Here is a 20,243-nt window from a genome sequence, read left to right on the forward strand (position 1 = left end):
GGAGGTGGTCCCATGGGTGTATACACACATAAAAATGTTTTACTTCATAAAGTTTATTAAAACCTCTGTCAAATGAATTCACTTGAAGAGTGAAGTGAAGGAAGCTTGGATCACCTCAGTTTGAGGCTACAATCAGGGAAGGCATTGCCTGTCTTCAGGCACCAGGCACCCCTGTGGTCCCACAGCTGAGGGCAGAATGCCGCTCAGCTCATTGACCTACCAATGCTCTGATCTCGTCTTTGAGCGCTGTTCTTCCTTCCACTAGGCAAGAATGTGCCTTAGGAAGTTCCTTCTCCAACTAAATATGTCTTTAATTCTATTCGTAAAGATGATCCTTTCTTTTCCAGTGGGAACTTTATAGGAATAATTTAGTTTACCAGGTTCTTCTTCAATTTTGTTTCCACAAACTCTGTGGAATAAACTAGGAAGATGGGCTCTGGGCATTGGGATAACTTGTAGTGATTTTTTTTCAAGGCCTGATCTAATTCTGTTATCCGGTAGCCAGCTCTGTTCTTTTTCTGCAGTAAAAGGGGACCAGATACTGACTTTCTTTCTTGCTGAGACAGTATCTTACATAGCCAGGCAATGACAACACAGCTTTTAAGGTTTTTTTTTTTTTTTTTTAATTTATTCATTCGAGACACAGAGATATATATATAGAGAGAGAATATGAGCAGGGGGAGAAGCAGAGGGAGGGGGAGAAGCAGGCCCCCCGCTGAGCAGGGAGTTTGATGTGGGACTCGATCCCAGGACCCTGGGATCATGATGTGAGCCGAAGGCAGACGCCCAACCATCTGAGCCACCCAGGTGCCCGACAACCCAGCTTTTAGATGGGACTGTTGTTGCAGACACCGGCGCTGGCCCTTCCCTAGGACTTTCCCCTTTTTCCTGGTTGATCTTGCCAAAGTGGGAAGCTGGTGTAAACGGCGATGAGACCTACATATATAGCAAAATCCTCTTTTGTTAGCCGTGATTATAGGCAAGAACACAGGGTTGTTATAAAATATAAATTTCAGGGGTGCCTGGGTGGCTCAGTCGGTTAAGCATCTGCCTTCGACTCAGGTCATGATCCCAGGGTCCTGCAGTTGAGCCCCGAATCGGGGTCCCTGCTCCGCGGGGAGCCTGCTTCTCCTTCTGCTTCTGCCCCTCTCCTCTGCTCATGTGCCCTTTCTCTCTCTCTCTCTCGATAATATCTCTGTAATTGTGTTTAGCTGGAGTAGAGCAATTATTTTCTAAAAGTTTTCTGTCTTGCTAGGCTGTCTCATTCCTATCCTTTTGGCTAGAGAGAGCAGGCTTTTGTTGGGACTTCTTCTGTTTGTGTCCTTTGGTGTTTTGGGGTGGCTGGGTGGTTTCCCTGTCACCCGGTCTGGTATACATGAGACAAAACGAAACCCCAGGGAACTCACTGCTCTGTTGTTTGCGTTCCGAGGTCCCTTGAAGATCTTTCTTCTTTTCTTCACCTTTAGACTTGTGTTTGTCTTACGTTCATATCCAGGCTTTCTAGCTGTACTTAGCAGGAGGATTAGGGAAGATATAAGTACTCTGCCTTTCTGGAAGCAAAGTTCTTCTGCAGTGTTAGAAACACTAGCTTATTTATTTATTTATTTATTTATTTATTTATTTAAAAGATTTTTATTTATTTATTTGACAGAGAGAGACACAGCGAGAGAGGGAACACAAGCAGGGGGAGTGGGAGAGGGAGAAGCAGGCTTCCTGCCGAGCAGGGAGCCCGATGCGGGGCTCGATCCCAGGACCCTGGGATCATGACCTGAGCCGAAGGGAGACGCTTAACGACTGAGCCACCCAGGCGCCCCGAAACATTAGCTTATTTAAATACTTGTTGTATACTCATGAACACTCCCAGATAGCTTAGTGACTTGCTCGAGAGCCTATTTTTGGATCTGCTAGCACACAGCTGATGTGATCTCCCCATTCTTGTTTGCCATGCACACTACCCAGGTTCATGGAACTCCACAGTGTTCCCGACCCTACTCATGGCCTCCAGAGACTGAGGAGTCGGCTATTGGCTTGTTTGTTTGTTCTTTCTTTGTCTCTCTCTCTCCTCTCTCTAATAAGTTTTATATCTACATTTTGCTGCTCTCTGTCTGTATGCCCACACTGTTGTGATCTCATAATGGTCTGCATTGGATATCTTGTCTTTATGAGGACCCTTTTGTGTCACATGTTTCATGCAACATCTGTACTTGTTGATTTATTTTGTAATGAAACAATTCTTTGAGATTTGTTTTCCAGAAGCCAGGAGGCACAGGGCCCAAACCTGTTGACAATGCAGAGGGTCCCTTGTCAGGTTTTTTTTCTCTCTTTGGCTGGGCATCGGCAAAACCACTTGGAAAGACTGTGGCTCTGTCATGGGCCCACCCAGTGGAGCTGCCGGCAGATGGCCTAAAGCATTTTACTGCCTGTCTGATGTAGTAGAAATTAAATTTCTGAATAAGAATGCTGGACATTTGATTGGTCTGGGCTTAAATTATCCTACAGTGTAATGGGGGAAAAAGCGAGAACCTTCAATTTTCCACTGGTGACTGTCATTATGCAGACTTCTCTGATGCTCATTTGAGAGGGAAGAACTGGTTCTGATGATCACTGGAGCAATCTGGGGCCTCTCTCATAAATAAAACATGCCATATAATTGCAGTGACGCAGCCAACAGACACATACATGCAGAATCAATGCTTATTATCCCGTCAATTAACATGGAAAATTAAACAAGATTTTAGGCTTTGTTATTGCTAGTAATCCACTACCCACTAAGAGGGTCTGGAAGTCTTTGGTTAATCCATGGCTTCTTAATTTAGGATTTTAATGCCCACAGGATGAAGAAATCAGGCGAGAATGCTCAGTTCCACAAAATATGCTTACAGAGATCTGGCGGAAAGACTGAAGGAATCGTTCATCCTGGCAAGGAAGTGCTCGCTTGCATTTTCCCAAAATGGTAGCTTATGTGGGAAAAGGTTTGCTTTCAAAGTCATCTGAAAGTGTTTAACTATGTACCTTCAAACTTTTAATTCATTTTTGAATAAATAACACATTTCCATACTTTCAACCAAACATCTAAAAGGCATAGAGTAAAACCCCTCCTTCCCATTCCTGTGACCTATCTGCCCCGTTCCTTCTTCCCCCAGTTATAACCACCTTAGTCTGAATTAGTTACAAAACCTGCATTTGTTTCTCACAAAAATCCTATGCATGGTTTTCATAGAGAATTAGAATTGTGTTAAGTCCTTTAGGGCACCAAGCACAGAATAAATGGAGACATAAATCCATAACTGTACCACCAGGCATCCAGTGGACACAGCTAGACTGATGGTTTCCCTCCTTCTCTGTACTGTGCATCTTTCTGAGGGTGTGCCTGCTGCCTGAGTTCTAATGAGCCACTTTCCGTGCTTCTGAAAGTCAGAGAGGTCCTGGCATTGTTTAGCTCGATAATTGGGAGCATTGGGAGCCTTCACTATGGTCTTGGTGGAGTTCTGGGCTGTCTCCTGCTCTGACCCGATGATTAGTCTTTGCCTTGCTGCTGTGTTCTGGCTACTCTTATTTACGCCTTCCTTCCCCCAGGGAACTGGAGTGCTCAGCCTTCACTCAGATCTTTATTTTGCTCAGTTTATGTCTCCAGCACACGACTTTTTAAACCCAGTGGAAACATTTTCTGTACTGGTGTGAGAGTTTGAGACTAATCTGCACCGAAGAAGTAAAATACAATATGATACAATCTCCACTGGTGCTTCTGTCTTGAGGAGAATGTGATTTAACGTGGAAGACTTGGATGCCCCGAATACTAGCAAGATCTTTGTATTTTTAGCACTTTTGTTTTACTCTATTTTGGATCACATTCTCACCATAAGGTTTGAAAAGATATCATGTTGATAAAATTGTTCTTTTAAAATTTAAAACATCTGGTCATATGTCTTCCTAGGGGCATGTTTGAAATTGGACAGATACAAATAAAGATAACTAAGTTGTAAACAGAAATATCCAATGTTGAGTGCAGCAGAGATATTAATACACTGATGAATCTATTTGGAGGATTCTAATTTCCCTAACAAAATATATTTTCTCCTGAGCTGTGACTTAGGAAAGTAGGCATCAGCATGTTGCCTTGAACTCCTCAGCACCTGTCATGATGATAAATTGTTACATAGCAAGTCTGCTCGAGCATATCCCACCACCAATTTTAAATCGTGAAGCCCTTTTGAAGTTTCGGGGAGCACAGAGTATCTGAAATAACACCCAAATAAAAGTTAGCAGATAACTTAGTTACCTCCCCCTGACTAGGCATTGACACCGTCGATCAGCAAAAATTCTTATCTCTTTATACACTCTGAGATTTCTTCTTTCCAAATATCTAATTTAGAACAAGTGTTACTTTTGGAAAGAATACACTGGAACACATTTTGGAACTATTTCTTCATAGTTGCATGAGTTAGAATAGATGCTTGCTTTTTACATGTCTGTCCGTCCATCCATCCATTCATCTGTCCATCATTCATTCACAGAGTCATTCATCATTTGACATTCAATAACCAACACAGGTTGGGTGCCAACTGTGTACCAGCCAGTTATGCAGGGCTTGGGGCTATACAAGGACACTGTACCAAGGTTTGGGGGTGCAGATAGAGTCTCCACCCTCATGAGGCTTACACTTCAGCGGAAGAGACAGAGAATAAACAAGCATGAAAATTATTGATTTGGAGAAAGGAATCTGATACATCGTTATGGAGTAGCACGGGGTGACAATTTAGGTGGAGGCAACTTTAAGTTAGGGGAACAGGGATGGCTTCTCTGATGATACTTGAGCTGAGTCCTAAATCATGAAAGAGTCAGCCATAGGAAGTGCTGGGGGAAATGTTTTCCAGGCAGAGGGAACATTATGTGCCAGCTTTTGAGATGCCAAAAGGAGGCTGTTAGGGCTGGAGTGCAATGACCAAGAAATTGCCATGCATGGTGGAAGGGGCTTATTCTGAGGCCAATGGGGACTTGTGGAGATGTTTCAGATGAGTTAGAATGTGGGTGGTGGATCACGGTGAAGAATGGATCAGGGTGGCCTCAGAACAGGTGGGGAGTTAGGTTGGAGACTGTTGAGATAGTTGACCTATGGTCAAGATCAGAAATAAGGCATTTGTACCAGGGATGGTGGGTGAGTGGGGAGGAAAAAGGGACAAATTTGATGTCCAGGGAGACCCCGCAAGATGGGGGGATGTCTCTCCTGAAGAAGGGCCTAAAGGGACTCACAGGTCATTAACTTGAATAAGTAGCTATGGGATGGTTACAGGTTCTCTGCTATTTCTAGAGGCAGGGAAAACAGCAGGTGTAATAGGCCTGGTGAGGGATGCGGACATGAGGGGAGGAGAGTAGGGAAGTGGAGGCTGGAAGGCCTCGGGTGCTTTCATCATGAAAGTCCAGGAGGCAGCGGAATGCAAAACTCTTGGCAGTTTCTTGTGATCCATGTAGGCAGCCTGGGCTAGAGACTCAGGTTTCAGAATTCATGCACCTGTTCTAGCGCTCGGGGACACTAAGGTAAGACACTAGTCTTTCCCTCCAGGAAATGCTTTTCTGGAGCAATGGACTGGGGGAAATAAATGATGACAGCAGTGCGCAGGATGTACAAAGTGCATTGAAAAGGACCAGCAGCTCACTCTGCCTGGGGAAGTCCAGGCGACTTTGTGGAGGAAGTATTCTTTCGGCTGGATTTCAAAAGGGGAGTCAGGGTTAACCAGATGGAGAAAGGCATTCCAAATAAGAGGAATAGAGTTTGCAAAGGCACAGAGGTACAAAAGTACAAGGTGTGTCAGGCTCGCGGATAAACTCTGTGTGTGTGTGTGTGTGTGTGTATTTATGTATACATGCGTCAGGAAAGTCTCAGGGAAATGGCTGGAGTTGGGTCAAAGCCCAAGAGTAGCCATTAGAAGCTCACATGGCCCCTGGGGACAGCCAGGCACTGGGTAAATGAATGAAGGGAGATGGAAGGAAGATAATAGGGAATTGTGGGGACTTCGTCAACCTGGAGAGTGTAAGTGCCCTCTAAAGGGAGCAGAATCTTCACAGCTCCAGCCAACTACTACAGGGGGGAAATGTTGTCAGGACTTCTGAATTTACTAATGAAGTCTGAAATGCAAAAACCTCTTGAATTTTAAATGTTGACCGTTAATTCAAACTCTAAAGCACTGTGTGGGCCAAATGAAACACTTGTGAGCTGGGTGAGACTATGGGCTGATGGCTAGCAACCTATGCACTCTGACAAAGGAGTTGCTCTGCTCCATTTTGTGCCTCCTCCGATGGGCGGTGCAGAATAGGTACAGCCTGATTAAATTCAAGGAACGAGGCTACTGGGTTACCAGCTAGCTCTTCTAGAGGCATCAGGGTCCTGCAATTCATTTCCCAGGTGTTAAAGGAATACTTACTGTGTTGTCAGTAGTGTTCTTTCTCACCTTTCGAAAATCTGCACAAAATCTGGGGTGATTAGAGCCACTTTGCCTAATACAGTGGCTACTAGCTACATGTGTCTATTTAAATTTCAATTTAAGTCAACTAAAATTAACAAAAAGTAAAAATTCAGTTCCTTAGTCATTTCAAGAACTTGACAGCCACAGGTGGCTAGTGGTTACCATGTTGGTCATACTAGATATCGCATGTCTTTATCATTGTAGATGTTTTTATTGGACAGTGGTGCTCTAGGTTTTAGGTGATGAATTGACTGAGCTGTTGTTCTGTGAGGAAGCCAACCCCATTCAGAGAAATGAACTGAAGGAGTCTATTTCGTGTAGACCCAAAACATTTTTAAAAATCTCTCTTACATGTGACTTTCTAAAAGCTAATTTGGTACTGTCTGCGTTATTTCGGATGGGGATGATCTGAAACACTTGAAGGATTAAATAGTCTTCATGTTTCTTTGGCGTTCTTACCCTGAACGGTTTCATGTTTCAGAATTTCCAAACAACTGCAGCTGAGCAAGTTGAGACGTGCTCAGACTTGGGGGTCATGGTACTGTACTTGTATGTTTGCAGCAATGGATGGAGTTGGTGCTTTTTTTAAAAGTCTCTGACAATGAGGAAAGACATCAATAGCTATTTATCCAGCAAATATAAAATGCTTAGTAATCATACACTGTCACCAAGGGAAACAGCTTAAGTGTTTAAGAACTTCTATTCCAGCTCAGAAACACCTGGATTCAGATGGTGGCTTCACCACTTAATACCATTAGCATCAAAGCCCTCATTTATTTTTCAACATTACACTGTGAGATGAGTACTTTTGTTATTCTCATTTTTAAAAAAGGGGGAAACCAAGGCATAGAGGAGTTAAATTACATTTCCAAAGTCACACAGCTAATAATTGTGGTGAAGTTATAGATCGAATTCAGGTAGTCTGACACTAAGGCCAATTTTCTTTCTTTTTTTTTTTTTTAAGATTTTATTTATTTATTTGAGAGAGAGAGAGAATAAGTGCAGAAGTTGGGAGGGTGGGGCAGAGGGAGAGGGATAAACAGACTGTTTGCTGAGCTGAGCAGGGAGCCCGACGCAGGGCTCGATCTCAGGACCCCAGGGTCATGACCTGAGCCAAAGGCAGATGCTTAACTGACTGAGCCACCGAGGTGCCCCTAAGGCCAATTTTCTTAACCACAGAACTCTCCCATGCTTCTGATCGTTGCCAGTTTATTTAACTTCGCTGTGCCTTGGTTTTCTCATCTGTAAAATAGGGATAATGCTACCTATCTCACAGGAGTTCCTGCAAGGATAAAGCTCATGACACATTATCTGCCAGCTACTACTGGATTTGTTCACTTTTAAAGAAAGGCATTCCTTAAGAGAGTTTTTAAAAACTCAGTCTCATCATAAAATAAAGATACTTAAACAACAAAGCTATAATATTTTTCTTTTACCTTATCGGAGTGGTAAAGCCCCCAAATTAGATAGTATCCTAATGTGGCAAGGGTAGGCTGTAAGGGGTCCTCCTAGACCCTGCTGGTGAGTGTAATATAACCTGTAAGGAAGGAACTGGCAATATCTATGAAAATTATGTCTTTTGACCCAAGAAACCCACTTCCAGGAATTTATCTTTTAGATACGCTTGCTACCACGCTTAAAGATGCGTTTAAGAATATTCATTGCTCTGATATTTGTTGTAGCAGAATGTGGATCTGACTGTGCATGTGTCCTTTAGAAAAGGACTGACTTAACTAGGGCTCAGCAGATTTTTTGTGTAAAGGAGCAGATAGCAAATATTTTAGGCTTCATGGGCCGCGTGGTCTCTGTCACAGCGTGAAAGCTGCCATAGGCAATATGCAGATGAATGGCCATGGCCGTGTGCCCATACAACAAAAACAGGTGGCTTACTGAATTTGGCTTGTGGGCTATCATTTGCTTGCTCCTGCCCTAAATAAATTATGATATGTCCACACATGGGAATACCATTCAGCCATTAAAAAGAGTACAGACCAATCTCTAAGACCCATGATTCAGTGGGAAAATCACAATGTAGCAAGCACTTACAGAGCATCTACCACGTGCTAGGCAATATTCTAAGTGCTTTACATGATGTGCTAACTCATTAATATTCACAGTTACCCTAGGTGGTAGCTGCTACCACTATTATCTCCGTTCTAGAGGAGAAAATTAAAGTGTCACACTTCAAGAAACTTGGTCAACTTCTCACAACCAGTAAGTGTTGGAGCCAGGATTCCAGCCACAATTTGAAACTCAAGACCAAGCACTCATGCTATCTCATAGGCTGCCTTCTAGAACAGGGTATACCAGTACAGAGTGCTACCTTTTATGTGTACAAACAAATGGGATTACATCAGTACTTACCAACTTATTTTTCCTTAACAGCTCTAAGGAACCTTTTTAGACATTTTTTTTTTCTTGAGAAAGTGAGAGTGTGTGTTTTGTGCTTGTGAGCAGAGGTGGAGGGGCAGAGGAAGAGGGAGAGAGAGAAAGAATCTGAAGCAGGGTCCACGCCCAGCACGGAGCCCTACACGGGGCTCGATCTCACGACCCTGAGATCATGACCTGAGCCAAAATCAAGAGTCGGATGTTTAACCGACTGAGCCACCCAGGAGCCCCTCGACATTTTTTCCTGATAGACTTCCAATGAAACTTCAATATCACAGACATAGTCTATCTGTTTAGGTAGTGTATTATCTGTGCTTTGTACACAAGGAGTAGGAGTTTTCTGCCCTCCTCCTCCCATGAACCAATTTTCACCCTTTTGGGGACAATACTACCCTGTTGAGAACGAGTGGATTATGGGTGTACTTATATCTTCATGCACCATCTCTGCAAAGATCTGTATGAAAGTGAGAACAATGGTTGCTTCTAGGGGTATAGTCCGGGAGGGTCAGAAGTGGGAAACCTCTCATTATATTACTTTCTACAAAAAAAAAAAAAAAAAATGTGGAGAAAAATAAAGACAGGCCCCTGATGTTGCCAAATCAAATAACCATGTAGTGAAGGAGGGCAAGAGACCCCTGAAGGAGCACCTGCTGCGCTCTCCTCATTTGTCCCCGGCTGGCTGTGGTTCAGGAGGATTAATGAGGCCTCTGAGTCCCTGGGAAGTCCTTGCTTGGAGGGGGGCTACCATTTCTTACATCTGCAGGGAGGGTTTGTTTGCCTGGCTTCAGTGGGTCAGTAGGCAGCCTCTCCTTTCCTTTTCCACACAAGAGGCTTTCAGGATTCTTTTTCCTCACAAACAACTCCAAATTGGAAGAAAGAAATAGATTTTTAGTGATTTCTTTAACTTCTTCTCTCCTGGAACCCAGAAATCCCCTTTAAAGTCATTACAATGAAATACAATTCCCATTCATTCTTTGTTTCCCAACAAACGAAGGCTTCCCTGGGCCCCACAGGACATTTTGGGGGAGGGGAAGGAAGAATGGCAGAAAGAACTGGTTACAACAGCATAAGAATCTTCTAGATTCTAAGCTTTGCTCTCATTCACTAAACCACACTTCTGATGTCAAAACTTTGTGTCATGCAGACAAGGGCTCCACGATGACCTGTTTCAAACCATTAGTGACCCCTTAGTACTCGTGACTCAGTGGAGTGTGGAGACCAGCATTATAAAACACATGCAGTACAATGCAATGGAACAGAGCTGAATCTAGTAAAAAACGGAGTGTGTCTCGTGTGGAAAAGGTAAGACTTGTTTTGTGAGACTCTGAGTTTAGTGACGTGGGTACACTGGGGCACGTTCAAAATGTATTTACTGTTCGGAGCACCTGTTCCACGAAGAGATGAGCCCAGAGCTGTGGCCAGGCCTTGTGGGATCACCTGCAGCTTCTGTATAAATGCCCCCCGCCCCAGGCACCCTCTATCCCATCACACTCGCTAAAGTCCTCCAGAGCATAACAATAGCTACACTTAGGTTTTTGTTGTTTGTTTGTTTTCTGTTTGAGCAGAGCTCAATAAAGTAAGGCCAATTACCAGACGGTGGTGGTTATTAAATCATATTTTTAGGCCAAGAGAAATTGTCATTTCCATTCCATTTTGTAACTCTACTTTCAAACATTTGTGCCCCTTAAAGTCTGAAAGTCCTCGATTCTGAATATTAGACTCAAATCTTGGCAGCCCCCAAATTCACAGGAATGGATTTCCCCCTTTGTAGGAATAGAATGGAGAAGAGTAAAGACCTGTGGTGGAGTGATGGCTGATGGTCAGCAAGGTCAGCGGGTCAGATGGTCAGGAAAGAGCTTGGCCCCAAAGGCAGCTTAAAGGAAAAGTCTGCAGCCCTTGACTGACTGCTCTGTCCTGATCTTCCCTTTCCCTGCCTAGTTTCTGCTCTTCAGAAGAGGTCATTTTCTGAGTCAAGCCCCAAGAGGCTCTGCTCTGCTCTCCTTAAGACTCTCGTGTCTCTGGGATCCTTCTTCACTGATCGCCTTACCTAGGTCATCTGCCTCGTACAATGAATCACCTTTGGAGTTGTCTTCACTCAGGCATTTGCTAGAAGCTGTTGTGTTGGCCTACAGGAATACAAGGCCAAGGGGAATGAGAGGGAGGTGGGAGGAGCCCTGGGGGTTTGATCTACTGTCTCCATTTGGTGCCTGGTCTGAATTTTCCAACCGTGGTGCCTGGCTAAGAACCTCTCCCCTTTCCCAGACAAGGACCCTCACTCTGATCCTGGCACCTCCTCTTTGGGAAGACCTGGTCTCTGCTTCCTGTTGTGTACTGTGCTGTGTGTAGAGCCTGGGCCGGGGGGCTTTCCCTGATCTGCTGAGAACTTCCAGGGCAGCCACGTTTACCACATTGGGTTTCCTCGGTGCTTCGTCCTGGATCTCCTTCCACACCGAGGCAATGGGGGATGTCTGTGTTGTCAGAGGAGATGTGGTGCATTGTGCTCCCTAGTGGGGGGCTGGGGACTGGGCCTTAACGTCCAAGCCTTGTGGGATCCTGTGGAGATGGGTTATGGATGCCCAGGAACAGGTGAGAAGAGAACCAGGAAACCAGATTGCGGCAGACACCAGCGATGCTAAAGCTCTTCCCCAAGCACACAGTCAGTCACCTGTTCAGGCCCCTTATCTTAGAATGCAAATGAATTAGGTAACAATGCTTAGAATGCAAATGAATTAGGTAACAATGCTCTTTCTCCATCTCCGAGGTGTTACATCTTCTAGTTTCCTTGCTTGAATTCTGGGGATATTTGATGATGAGTACATTAAATGAGATTGGAAACATAGGAGGAACAGACTTTGGGGGAAAAATAACGGTAGTGTGGCACATGCTGAGTTTAATGAGCGCCTGGGCCCCCAGATACAGAAGTCCAGTATGGGAGACTGAGTAGTTTTTCCTCTTCTTTTCTATAAGATCAGGCAAAGCTCTTGCATTTTGATCACAAATTCACCAGATCTTTCACTGCCCCTAAAATGGAATTAGTTTATTACTTACTGGGGGCCTGGGGGGTGCAGAGGGGGACGGTGGGTATGATGGATAGTCCTTAGCATGAGGCACAGGTATGGGCTTCAGGTGACCCCTGTATCATGATCTGGGGGTGGTGCAGTTTGCAAACAGGGTAATAAAGGTAATAAGAAAGCGTACACTGAAATGAGCCAGTGAGGGCCACAGTCTGCAGGCTCCGCAGTGCAGGGAGCCCATTCTGTGTGGGCACAGTAGGAGCTATTTGTAAATATGCTGGAAACTGGGGCACCTGGGTGGCTCAGTCGTTAAGCATCTGCCTTCAGCTCAGCTCAGGTCATGATCCCAGGGTCCCGGAATCGAGCCCCGCATCGGGCTCCCTGCTCGGCGGGAAGCCTGCTTCTCCCTCTCCCACTCCCCCTGCTTGTGTTCCCTCTCTCGCTGTCTCTCTCTCTGTCAAAAAATAAATAAAATCTTTAAAAAAAATATGCTGGAAACTTTCTACAGGAGAGAAAGATTCTTTTTCCTCTCTGGCTAGTCAATATGTTCTCTCACCTAGTTTGCATATTTTATGAAAAAGCTCTAACATAATGGCTTGTATAATGTATTACACTGTATTTGTTCAACAAATACTTATTAAGTACCTTGTATACTCCAGGCACTCTTCCAGGTGCTGAGAATACAGGTGTGTACATTTTAGTAAAGTCCCAGCCCTTCATGGAATTTATATTTGAGTGGGAGAGAGATGAAGGACAAATAAATAAATGAATACATCAGGCAATTTCAGTCTATCTGTAATCTCTCCCATTGGACTATAAGTACATTGAGGGAAGACCTGTGTTGATCCAGCTGTTTCTCTAGCCGTGTGTTGGACTGAACGAATGTTTGGTACCTCCAGGAGCCCATCAGTAAACACTGCATTTTAATTTACTGGAGCATCTCAGCAAGGACTGTCATGACCATGGGCTACCTGACTGGGAGCATTGTCAAAGTTGGTGTCTCCAAATATGAACATTGAAAAGCCATCCGTTGCCACACAGTGATAGAGGGGGGGCCATTTTCTCACAGAAATGTTAGTGCTGTCGATTGGACCAACTATGAGTTTTAATCATCATTATCAGGCACTGAGCACTCTGATTAGGCAAACCTGCTAGGAAATTTACTTACCTATGTGGGGTGGATAGTTTGGTAGGCAGAATAATGCTCCCCTGGCCCCAAATGCCCAGAACCTGTTCATACCCTAATCCCAGGAACCTGTGGATGGATACCTTAGGTTACATGGCAAAGGGGCACTAAGGTTGCTGATGGAAATAAAGTTGCTAATCAGTTGACCTTAAAGTCAGGAGATGATTCTGGCTTATCCAGATTGGCTCAAAGTAAATACAAAGATCCTTAAGAGTGCAAGAGAGAAGCAAAGAGGAGGTCAGCGTGATGCAATGGGAGGAGAACTTGACCTGCTGTTGCTGGCTTTGAAGATGGAGCTAGAGGGTCAGGCTCCATGGATAGAGGTGGCTTCTAGAAGATGGAAATGGCAAGGAGATGGATTCTCCCCCAGAGCCTCCGGAAGGGCACTAGCCCTGCCAACTCCTGGGTTTTAGCCCAGTGAGATCTATGTTGGATTTTTAGCCTACAGAACTGTAAGATAATACCCTTGTGTTGTTTAAGCCACCAAGTCATGGTAATTAATTTCAGCAGTCAGAGAAAACTAACAGAGGTAGGTACCATGATCTCACATTGTGTGGATGAGGCATCTGAGGCTCAGAGATATTGAGGCACTTTTACAGGCTCACACAGCCTGGTCCCAACGATAGAATCCAGATTTGCTTCCGAGTCTCCTACAAGACCATGCTTACACTCTGCTGCTAGGATGATCAATTAGCATTGATAAAGCCAATGATACATCTACCAATGCCTAAACATGCAACCTAGCTCTCAGCTCCCAAGACCTAGATCTGGACCTCAGGTCTCCTTGGAGTCAGTTGTTCGTGTTGAAAAATGCATTCCTCATATGAGTGCAGGTGGCTCCATGCTAAGTTCGGTGCAATCACATATCACTAATAAATGTGAAATTTTAAGAAGGTCTAGGAGCTCCGTCTGAGAGAGCAAGATTAACAAAGGACTTGTAAAAAGGACAGCAATGCTTGGGGCAATGTGTAAGCTATAGAATGTATCAAATTCTAGCAGTAATGTGACCTTGGAGATCAACCAGAATAGACTCAACTGTCTGAGGACACCAGAGGACAAAATATCCTGGAGAAATGTCAGTTCACAGAAAAGAAGGGAAAATATTTTAATTAGGAAAAACTGCTGCGTTTGCATTTTACTTTTTTTGTGTGTGTCCACCAAAGTGGCATGACAGCAAGTAATGTGTCACATGAGGTTGTTTCTGGTGAGTAGGGAGATGACTTTAAGGTCCTATGAGTCAGTGTGTCCAGTTCATAGCACAAGCCAATTAGATCCTCTTAGGCTGCAAGAGGGCAGACACTCCAAATATGAATAAAAGAGCTGTGGTTCAAAGACAAACCCTTTCTCAGCCACCAGGAAACCTATTAGGCTTATTACACCTTCTTTCAAGTGTCTTGTTCAATAAACCAGGGCATCTGCACCTTTAGTGAAAATACTCAACTAGACTTAAAATATTTCTACTTTCAGAAAGTCTTCTTCTGTTCTCATCATGGCCTTTTAACATCCACTGTACATTGTGCATGGAGGGCCATTCTTGGAAGTACTTGTTGCCAGTAGCTGTTCTGAGGAGCATTCAGCTGAGCCCTAAAAGCCTGCAAAGCCTCAGACTCCAAGTCAAGCATGTTACGAAATCATTCTTAGTTCAAATGGACCATTAGTGGTCTTAATGACTTAATTAACTTGTTCAGTGTATTGAGTCTGATATTATTCACGTTGACAAATGATTCTGACCAAAGCTATCCTTCCAACTATTAGGGACTCAGTATCTCTAGGTCAAGTGAAGCACTTGATGGTCTGTGTCTTTGTTGAATGCACCCCAGCAGAAGAGACAAAGCACTTCCTGCTTAAAACATAGCAGAACAGTGGGGTAGAACTGTTGGGGTCTAGCAAGATGGTTTAGAGCAAGGAGTTTTGGATGCAGAGAGATCTGGATTTGAATTTGGGGTCTGCCCACTTCCAGCTCAGTAATCTTGAGCTATAGGTTACCTAACCTTTACGAATCTCAATTTTCTCATCTGCTCAGTGGGTGTGAAAATAGTATTTTATCTTGCATTTCCCATGAGAATTAAATAGGAAAATGGGTATAACATGTATTGCATACTTCTCTGTGCAGTTTGGATACTCAGGAGATATTAGCAATTAAGAACTATTTTTATTAGTGACGGTGACAACAAGGATTTTGTCATCCTCTCAATTCTCTGAACTTTGGTTTTCTAATCTTATGTGGGAGTAATACTAGCGCCTCCCAGTGCTGTTGTGGGCTGGTTAAACCCCAAGTGCTTCGCTCAGTGGCTGGTGTGTTGTAAGTGCACAATGAGTATTAGTTGTCATTTTACAGTTGTTATTAAAAATTGTTGTCTTTGGGCAGCAAGATAATATCACATGGCATATTGAGGTTTAAGTCGTATATGTTGGGTAAACTGGGGAGTTAATGGGAAAAACGTCTCTCAGGGTTAAAAGGAGACGGACTTGTTCTAGTCTTTTCCTGGCATTCAGTTGGTGAAGCTACTTACGGTAGCCCAACCTCAGTGTGGCAGACACTGTCGACAGCCCACGCATACCCTCTTGGAACCCAGCGATGCACGCACGCTGAACCAGTGACTCCCACCTGCCGCGCTGCCTGCAACTTTGTCTGCTCTAGCCGCTCCGCCCCTGCACAGGGGGTCTGAAAGTGCTGGGGAGAAATGTGCTGCTCTGCATCTCAGGCTCTCGGGGGGCTGAGCCCCAGGTGCCCACAGCTGTAGCCTTCTCTCCATGACGCAAGATGCATTTGCTCGCCTCCCTTCTCTGCTTCACTTCCCAACCCCTACTTGCAGTTGAATTCTTGCCTCAGAGTCTACTTCTCTGGGGGATGTGGCGACAAGGCATCCAGCTTTTCACTGGGTCAAATGAAATTATAGTTGTTATGACCTTTGAACATCAAACTACAAGTGCTCTAGGTAAGTGAAGACTTCTTACTCTTCTGCCAGGACTGAAGATTTCCTACCGATTGTGTAGACCAAAGAACCAGCCTAAGCTGTTGCCGAACACTGGTGGAGACTCCATCCTCATTCAGGCTACCATGTTCTCACTCCAGGGCTTCTGGCAACTCATACTGTGTCCATCCTCTTCCAACCCTGTTGCTCTCCTTCGGTCATCCTGTTTTATTTTCTCCTCAGCATTTACCATGATATGAATTTCTCTTATTTCTTTATTGGTATACGAGCTCTCCGCCTAACACCAGATTATAAAATCCACAAGCACAGATATAATGTCTTTCTCTTTCAAATCTGAATCCCCAGCAACTTACAGCAGAGCTTGGCACATGGTAGGTACTCAGTCAATAGCTGTTGAATCAATTGATGAATTAATTGATCCATTCTCAGCATCCCCATTGACAGGAAGTTGCAAAAATAATACATAGAGTCCCAAGAACCTTCTGCTCAGCTTTCCCCAATGTTGACATCTTATATCACTATAGCACAATATCGAAGGCAGGAAATTGAGAGCAGGACCGAAAACTGAATCATGTCATTACTCTGTTTACCTGCCTCGTGGCTTCCTACTTCACTTAGAATAAATTCCGTTTCCTGTGTCTTACAAGGTCCTTTGTGGTCTGGCTCTTCCAAACTCTGCCATCCCACCTCCTCACCCTGTCCTTACGTGTCCCCCCCCCGCCCCCCATGGCTTTGCTCTTGTCATTTCTTCAGAGGTGCTGGGTGGTCTCCTCCCTGACGTCCTTGGATGTGTTCTCCTCTCTGACATGTTCTCCCCACAGCTGTGCCTTCCCATTCTGCAAGTCTCAGCTTAAATGTCACCTTCTCAGAGAGGCTTTCGCTATCCTGTTCCGCTTCTCCCCACCCTTGTGCTTCATTTCTTCCCTTCAGAGCACTAATCAAGACTTCTTCTTATATATTTGGTTTGCTTACATGTCTATTACTGGAGTCTTTCCATCTTGAGTGTAAGCTCCAAGGTGCCAGGAGCTGTATTTTGCTCATCTCAGTACCATTAGAAGTTTGACTTATAAAAACTCAGGCTTATGTAAGTGTGGAGTAGGTTGCTACCTCAACATTCAGTAGCCGACTAACATCTGTAGAGTGCTGTACAGTCCATCAACCTTTTCCACACATGACCAGGTCACTGCCCTATAAAGTAGGATTATCTGCATCCCCATTTTACAGACTGACAATAGTAACGTTCATTGATCACTGCACAAGGTGATTTTAATGCCCTAATGTTGCTTCCCTTGGCCGGCCTCCAATTTTAGCCACAGCTGTTCAAGATAGTTCCTGCTCATGCTGACCATGATCTTCTTCATGCACACCCCTTTCAAGGCTCCCCTTTATCCCTCCTCAAAGCCACTGTCCCTGGGAGTGGGGGGAGGGGGGTGGCGGTAGCCCTCATGCAGCTTCCCCTCCTCCCACCCCAGCTCATCACCTAACAGTTATTAGGTCTCTGGGCATATTTCTCTGAAATCACAGGAGCCTGCCCAGTCTGTAGGCAAGTGCAACCTGGAAATGAGGGAAAATTACCCCCCGCCTCGGGGCAGCTCTTAGCCAATGGGGGCTGGGGGGGTGGGGTGGTAGATAAATACTCCAGCTCCTGTCCCTTGATGAGAAATTGCTGGAGCCATTTTGAATACTACTCAAGAATCCTGCCGGTGTTTCCCCCTTCTCTCTCTCCTCCCCTCACCCCCTCACTCTTGCATCCTGGAATCACCTTCCCCTGCCTCCAGGGGAACCCAAACTCAGTGCCTCCTGGGTGTTCTCATGCCTTTACATGCCTTATCTGTTTCATCTTGGTATCATCCTAGGAGGCAGATATGCCATTATCCCCACAGCAGAGGGGGGGGGGGGCAGCTGAATGAATGAGAAGTTAAGTGTCTTGCCAGAGGCATCTATTGACTTGTCCACATCCCCCAGGGCTTGGGGATAATCCCTGGGCTGTCAGCTCCCCTTCATTTCCAGGCTGCACTTGTCTTTAGGCTGTGGGTTCAGAAGAATCCTGGGGCCTCTGAGAGGGGATCAGGGAAGACCTAAGAGGGTCAAGTAAATGGCAGCACAGGGGATTCTAACCCAGGCAAGTGGGATCTCAGGACCCACCTGTTCCACCTGGATGCATTACCTCCTTCCAAGGAAAGGTCGGGAAGGGGAAGTCACACCCTGAGATACATTTAGGAGCGGGGAAGCGGCAATTCCCAGTTAGGTCTAGTGGGCACAGAGACCTAGGCTCACCTGCTACACTGATTCTCCCCTTCTGAAAAGGCCAGGTCTACTGTTTTTTGTTTTTTGTTTTTTTTCTTGAAACCAGAAGGAATAAAACCAGGTTAGTGAACTCCCTGTTGGATTGGGGGAGCGTTTTATTGTGAATCCGCCGCGGACCGTGGAAGCTTCTGTCTGGACCAGGGCGGGCAGTGCTTTCTGTGGATCAGAGCCCCAGGGGACTTCAGACTGAGGCTGGTAAAGAGAACTGCTAGCTCTGGGGGTTTCTCCACTTTGGAGAGTCCACGACAGTATAGGAAGTAGAGGCCACTCTCTCCTCCTGGAGAGCGCTGAAGGAAGTGGTCACATCTGGCCACTGTCCCAGGAAATGAGGGGTCCTCCCTCCCACGGCCAGCCTGCTGCCTTAAAGGTGTCAGCTGTCAAGGCCTCCTCCTCTGCCCCGGGGGTCCTTTATTCTCATCCTCCTGCAGTCTACACTCTATCTACCCTGCAGCCACTGAGATCTTTCCAAAATGCTGATCTCATTGTGTCCCTCCTCCGCTTAAAATCCACTAGGGAGTTCCCTTAACTTCTCTGGGATAAAGACAGGATTCCCACTTGTGGCTGCCTAGCAGCAACCCCCCCAACCCTCTTGCCACAGGTCCACCAGCAGCCCGCCTCTGACAAAGCCCCCCTCGCTCACTGTACTCAGGCAACCAGACCTAGCCATCCTGCCTCCCGCCATCTGAGAGCTTTGCAAGGCTGCCTGGGATTCTCTTCTTCCCTGCTACTCTGTCCGTGTGAAAGCAGGGGCAGGCCTCTAGTCTGAAGCTCCCCTCCCCCTAACTAGCTCAAGTCCCTTGGATAAATGTTCTCATGGACTTCTCTGTCTCTCCATGTTGCACACAGCGTTAAGTGGGGCGTGATTATTTTAATGTCTGCCTCTTCCAATAGAGTAGAAGCTTCAAGGGGAGGCATGTTTCTGTTTTTTCTTATTCTTACATCCCCAGTGCTTTGCATGGCAGTGGGTGCAGAGGGGGTCCTAAAATGGGAGAAGCAAGGAACGAACAACCCTGGGCTTGGAAACAAGGGCAGGGGAGAGATTGGAAACATTGCGCATTTATACCTTGTATAAAGGTATTGTTAAATCCATTGCTAAAACTAACCAGGTTCTATTGCAATTCTGCACTATCCAGCCAGGGCTGTAAGCAATAACTTTATTAAGGTCAAATAGATATCACAATACAGATTTATCCAACGGGATCCAGAAAGTGGTTACAGATATCATCTAAGAAACACAGCTGTTTTGTGCTAAAATGCTTTCAGCAACACAGATCACAGAGTTTGTACATCGATAACAACTTTTATCTGGAAATACAGATGCACGGTTTGCCCTCACTGTTGGGCCTTGATGTTGCAATTGAGTTAAAACAAAGAAGTGAAGATTGGTATTTTCTTGATAATGAAAAAATTCTGAGGAATATTTCATGAGAACCTTTTTGGGATCAGAGTTGCTCACGGAAGTCATTTCTAATTTATGGGTAACACTCAAATCAGAATTAGTAATTAGTAGGTTAAGCCGTGACTGGAGAATTTTTAATAATTGGATCTAGGAACATATTAACTTTACAAATAAATAGGATTTAAAAGTTTAGCTGGTAGCGTAGATTCTACAGAACATCCTTTATAAATTAATATGTCGGCACAATACTTCTGACTATGGTGTCCGATATCTGCATCTCTATTATTCTAAGAAAACAACATTCCATAAACACGAACAGTTATTGGGCCTATTGTTCATAGTCGGTAGAATAAGAGCCACAAAACACCATAGAAAGTTACAAGAATGTAAATATTTAACTAAGTAAATAGAATAAATATTGGGCAGTTACCATATATAACACTGAAATATCGACTAATAGGAGAGAAAAAAAGTCCCAAACCTTAGTTACAGTGCATTCAGAATTGGGTAAAGCCAAAGGGACAAATTTGCAACTATACAAAGTAATGAATA

The sequence above is a fragment of the Mirounga leonina genome, unplaced genomic scaffold (assembly GCF_011800145.1).
Source record: "Mirounga leonina isolate KUSES-001 unplaced genomic scaffold, KU_Mleo_1.0 Mir_94, whole genome shotgun sequence".
NCBI lineage: Eukaryota > Metazoa > Chordata > Mammalia > Carnivora > Phocidae > Mirounga > Mirounga leonina.